Genomic DNA, 6,582 nt, shown 5'->3' on the forward strand with positions numbered 1-6,582 from the left:
AGCTAAAGACGTTGATAACAAAGCAATTAAGATACGCAATGTCAAGTCAATATGTACATGTATATCGGTAAAATACAGGAATGCACTGCAGCTGTACTAATGTGGATTGATTGTTGAAGTGCCACCTTTCTGATGTTAAGTATGGTTAACAGTCTAAACGTTTTCCCATTCCAAGTCTTTTCTCTTTCAATATCATGCTTTGGTCGCACTTAAAACATCCTCGAAAGGGCGCCACTCCCCGGTTCCGTTTTTTACATTGAAACGCGTGCATTGAAACGCGTCGACAAAGGTTTCCAAATGAATTCATTTCGAACTATTCTTAAACATGTTAAACTATAATGATCGTCAAATATAACTAATTATCAAACGATATAACTTGCTACATGTATAATGCATGTATATATATATATATATATATATATATATATATATATATATAAATACTATCGCGACCGTTGGGCGAAGCCGAAATTCAATTTTGCAGAGTTAAGTCGACCTCGACCATTATGGCGAAGGTGACTTAATTCTCTTAATTAATTATTAATTACCTGTTAACTATTCCGCTTTAAAAATTAGTATGCTTGTAGAGCATGATATAGCAAGTATATTGATACATTTGAAGACGTTTTACAATAGAACATGCATTTTTCATGATTTTTCTTTAAAAAAAGTATGTATGTGGTTATGAAATCCAGCCTTAGGGCGCATTTTAAAATATGTGGATTTTATTCTTCTAAACCAATAATATATGTTTTCGGTTGGACCCTGTAAAGAACAAGTTTCGAACGCTGCAGATGTCTGTACATTTTACATTTCGTTGTTTTGTTGTTTAATATATAAGAAATACATTTCAAAATTTCGACTTGTCCAAAAACACTTAGTTTTCTTTTCTAAACCGGAAACTGCTACGCAGTTAATGGTAGCAATTACAGACTTAAGAAGCTCAGCACCTTAACGCTGATTTTGATCTTGCTGTGCTTACCAATTTTAACGGTATATAGTCATTGAATTCAAATTCGAATATTAAAATTGTATTACAGCGTCAACATTATATAACAACAATTATAGTATGAGTCAAACTAATTCTTGGGTCGTTTTAGTTGTGTTGTTGGTCATATTACAGATTGATTGTGCTAAAAAGTTTATTTTTACCATTTAAAACGAAAATTGGTCTTATAATTGTCAATAGTTGTTTAAAAATATACAAAAGTTAGAGCATACTCGTTTTTTTTGTATTACCATTTTTTCAGCGAAATTTAAAACATGTCTTTATCTGTTCTTCAAAAATGCTTCTCGTCAATAACCCGTTTGAAAATTAAGAACAAAAATGTCTGAATGAGCGAAGTTTATAAATATTTTAATCTTCGTTATGAGAACCTCCTTTTGGCTAATTCAGATCTTATTTTGATTTTGACAATGCTATTCTCGCAACATATGTGTGTATACGTGTAATATGTGTTCAGTTGTATTGCCAAAATGGCTGTTATATATTTATTTCTATATTTAAATGAACCCTGCATTATCGAGACGTCAAATAAATGGAAGCTTTTAGGGTCTTTGACTAAAAACTTACATATGGGCATACCTATAGTACAGTCAGGCTCCTTTTCATTGGACAAATACTCGTATACTATGCTAAAATCCAACACGGCACATAATTAAACATTTAAGAAAACGGTTAAAATATGTATAAAAATATCACAACTTCTGAAATTTTGTTGACATACATGCTCAGAATTTAAAACGTAAATTTAGTATTAACAATTTAACAATTTTAAACGTAAGATCAACATTTCTATCCTATAAAACGCAGGAGCAACTTCAGATTTAACCGTAACAATGAACACATAGGTAGTAAAAGTTATGTAGGCATGCTGTACACAAAACATGGTCCCGAATGAATTACAGTTTATATGCGTGTAAACAACAATCATATAATTCTCGAAATATGTTTAGAAAAGCGCTTAGTTTGGAATTCCCCATTATGCTGAAAATTCACACACATAGAAAGTATCAGTTTGTCCATGAACTTAAATTATCCGACGACAAAAATGAAAGCGTTCAGGTACTTCGACTTAATGATCATTTAAGGGCAAACCCATTGTAGTCTTCTTTTCGTTGGACAAATACCTGTATGCTATGCTGAAATATATCATGGTATATAATTATCAACGGTAATAAAATATATAAAAGATATTACAATTTTCGTCATTGTGTTAAGGCACATGATCAGTAATTACAGGTGCTTTAAACATAACATTTATATCCTAAATAAACGCTCGGGCAACTAGAGTTATACTCTTATATATCGAATATATATTTAGAAAACGTTATAGACATGCTGAACATAAACATGGTCCTGAATGGATTCCAGTGGTAACACGTGTAAACAAACGTTATGCAACCCCATGAATATGTTTTAAACGCTTTGTTTAAAAATTCCCCGTAATGATGGAAATACACACGCATAGAAATTATCAGCTTGTCCATGCATGCAAAATAATTCAACTATTATCACGCCGGGTATGCGAATACTTCGTTTACGGATGGCACTTCACTCACAGAGAACAACAAACGCCACGCGCTAGAGGTAGGTTCCTCTGTTTTATTTAAAGTTATATCCTAAAGATTAGTTTTTAAGACAAGACACATGGTCGAGTTGATAAATGGTGTATCCTTTTGTATTGGGAATACACAATTTCACGGAAGAATGGAACAGTTTTGCCCAAAAAATAGAAAATTTGATCGGAAAACAGCATAAACTGGATGAACAGTAAACATTTTAACAAAATAAAACTACTTAGAATTATTTCAAGAAATTTTTTGCTATTCCAGCACGTAGAGTAATCACTGTGCTTCAAATACTGAAATTTTGATAGCATTCAATGAAATATAAACAAAGATAGTACATTTTGTAATAGGTGGCATACATAAAGTTGCAGCCACTTTGTTTACCGATAAAGGGCACTTCAGATTACGGAGACTTTCAACAAAGCGGGCACTCTAATAACTGAGTTTTATCTTCTACCTCAAATGCATTTATTTATATTATGGCTATTCATACGAAACATTTTTAAAATATATTTTTCAAAAATCACATGACTATTAATTTATACTATGTTTATTATAATTGCAATTTTCAAATAAGATAATATTTATTATTAAATAAATGTGTACGGATAATGCGAATCAACACAATCGTGTTTAATTTTACTTATAGCAGGGCTCTAGATAACGGTAGTGAAGGGGTCTTTATGACGCAAATACACATTTGTTCTTCATAAAATCCTATGTCGGTTGTGCTTATTTGAATCGCATCATCAAGACGATACTTATGCGTAGCAACAAAATTAAAAAGAGAATGGTAAAACTCCCTGTATTTTGAGCCCTGCTTATAGGGAGCACTTCCCTTTACGCAACGCTAACGTTTGCTCGAAGTGCGATTCACCTGACCCTAAATCACTGTATTGGTTGGGTTTTAAGAATCACGGTTAAAATTAAATCGTAAAATCAACTGATTCTGGACAAAAAAGGAATGCGTACATAAAATGTTTAAATGTCATATTATGGAGTCAGTACTTAGTATACCCACACAAACGAAGTTTAGGGTGCTATATTGGATAGAACTTCATATGCAGCATGTGTTGTGTTTATATTAAAAAAAAGACGGATATGCATAATTTTTACACCACTATCGTGTGATTAAATCAACCCCGCCCGTTCTTTTATTGCTATTTTCGTTTATTGGCATTGAGCCAAAAAGTTCCAATAGAATTTCGAACCTGCATCGCTGCTGATATTAATCTCTGAGAGGCAGTTTAAGCAGAGTGATTATTCATGACATGCTATCTAATATAAAAGAAAATAGCCTTAGTACCTTCATTTGGACATAAAGATAAATGCTTTAGATCAACCGCTTAGAACGTAATTTAAAATATATGGTCATATAGATTTTACTCATTAGACATATCCAATTTGTTTAACATTTATCTTTCACATTTATACCAAATCATAATCATATTTCAAAGGGATAAGAACATGCTTCGGTTATTCGTTTTTTATTTGCGTACTAAGTACATACATTTTTATTTATTGCCTGCTTACTTTAACAGTATTCCATAGCGAATTCTGCATTTTTGATATAAAAAAATACGAGTGTGTTATATCTGGAAAAAAGTGTCTAGATGTCAGGAAACGAAGTGCCATTGTTTTTAAGATGATCGGTAAACGAAGTGCAGATGAAAAATGTGCATGCGACTCTTAAAACATTTGAATTTTCTCAAATACATTAGTAAACTAAAATGTAACATGTTGTAACATTACTGGATATATTGATCTTTTATTTCGAATAGTAAGCACGTTCTTGATTTATTTCCAAGTATGTTTATTTTGTTTAAATATGTACTGATCATTCAATTCATGCTGATTATCGATGAAATTTTATCGTTTTTTTTAAATAATTCACCGTTTTTCCGCGAATTTCTTTCTTCGCAATACGAAGTGCTATACCATTAATCACCCAAACAATGTTCTGTGTCTAAAAACCAAATAAACAGAACATAAATACAAAAAAGCTGAAGAACTCACCTCTCGCGCGTGGCGTTTGTTGTTCTCTGTAAGTGAAGTGCCATCCGTAAACGAAGTATTCGCATACCCGGCGTGATTATGGTAAAATGTATATATTCCTTTATGCGTTTTTATTTGTCTACCATATATGTTTATTCAGGCGTACACTGTTTGCATATAATTCTTACATAACAATAAGGCGATATCATATTATTTCGTACAAATGAGAGTTTCAATGATATAAGTTTAATATTAACCAGAACAAATAAGTAGTGAGTCAAGTCAATTTACAATATACGTTAATATGTTAACGTTTTTTTTGGTATTAAAATACATCATAACATCTTCATTTTGTATATCATTAAATTTTATATAGATATAGATATTTAATTTGACACCATCAAGAGAATGCGTTTATATACTTCGACATAATACTGTTTTGGTAGAAAACAAACTAAATGTATGAAAGAAAATAACAGAAGCTAAAACTTTTATCACATGGCTGCAACACGCCCTTAATATAATAACATGGCAACACAAAACTTTTTATTGATACGTTCTTTTCTTCCAGCAAGTCCGTGTGAATATCAAAGCGCTAGGGGCACTGAAGTTGTTCGCTGTTGTATAATCTTAGACGCAACTCAGTTTTCAAAATTATGTTATAGCATTTTATATCGCAAGTTTGAAATGAATACACCCCATTCAATTTATAAAGAGTGTGTCTTAAAGCACAGGTTGAGATGGGTTTTTTATAACATAAATAAAAAAGATGATTTAAGCTTCATTTTGGGAAAACAGGGCTTTTTGCATATGCATTAATTGTCATCCCAGTACCAGATACTGTCTTTAAACGAAAAACACCATACAATCAGAAAGTGTCGTCCTTGATTAGCTTGTGCGAATTACACAGGCTCAATGTGTACAGGCTAATCATATTTGACATGCATTAAGGCCCGTTTTCTCTGAAAGCAGCCAATATATACAGATTTCAATGATAAACACTAGACTTGCCAATGTCGTCTTACAAGCTGTTAAACACTATTGATTAAATACACACACTGCAGTAGTAGCGCAGACGCTCCTAACATTCGTCTTCTGCATAATGTCAATGCAGGTAGTGCAGGCAGGAAGTGGTTATCGTTCATAGCATAGCTTACAGCAGACTTACTTGCAGTTATCGTTCATAGCCTAGCTAAAGCAGACTGAATTGCAAAACTGCCTCTCTACATTAGTTGTGAGCTAAAGCTCACAACTAAACACCAACCATAACATTTCACAATGTTGAAAATGCAACCTTATTCTGAAAATGTATATAAAATAAATAAAAATAAAGCTATCCGTGTAAGTATGAATAATCAGATAATATTATGAACTAGATTGTTGGCAATGCTACTTTCCCAACATCTGTGTTTACACATGTGATTATTAGAGAAAGCATTTGTTAAAGAAAATGGTTTTTATGCAAAGTTCATTCAGTATTAATATGACGAAACAAAAAAACTAGTTCATCTTAGCAGTTGGATTTAAATTTTGCATCTGTTTAAATGGTGATATACTATTAAAGTCGTCAACGTTTTTGTTGCCAAAATCATTGTTATAGACTTATTTCTTTATATAAATTGAACTTAAATTATCCGACGACAAACATTAAAGCTTTAAGGTACTTCGACTTAATGCTGATTTAATGGCAAACCCATAGCGCAGCCTTCTTTTCGTTGGACAAGTACTTGTATGCTATGCTGAAACCCAGCAGGGTACGTAAATATACATTCACAAAAACGGTAATAAAATATATAAAAGATATCACAACTTTTGAATTTGTTAACGTCCACTATCAGAAATTACATGTTCTTTAATACATAACATTTCTATCCTAAATAACATACTTTTAGTAGAAAACAATATAAATTCCTAAATAAAATTATCAGATTCTAATACTGTGATCACATTTCTGCAACAAGCCCTTAATATAATAACATGACAACACAAAACTTTTTTATTGATATTTTTTCTTCC

This window comes from Dreissena polymorpha, chromosome 6 (genome assembly GCF_020536995.1).
Source record: "Dreissena polymorpha isolate Duluth1 chromosome 6, UMN_Dpol_1.0, whole genome shotgun sequence".
Classification (NCBI taxonomy): Eukaryota; Metazoa; Mollusca; class Bivalvia; order Myida; family Dreissenidae; genus Dreissena; species Dreissena polymorpha.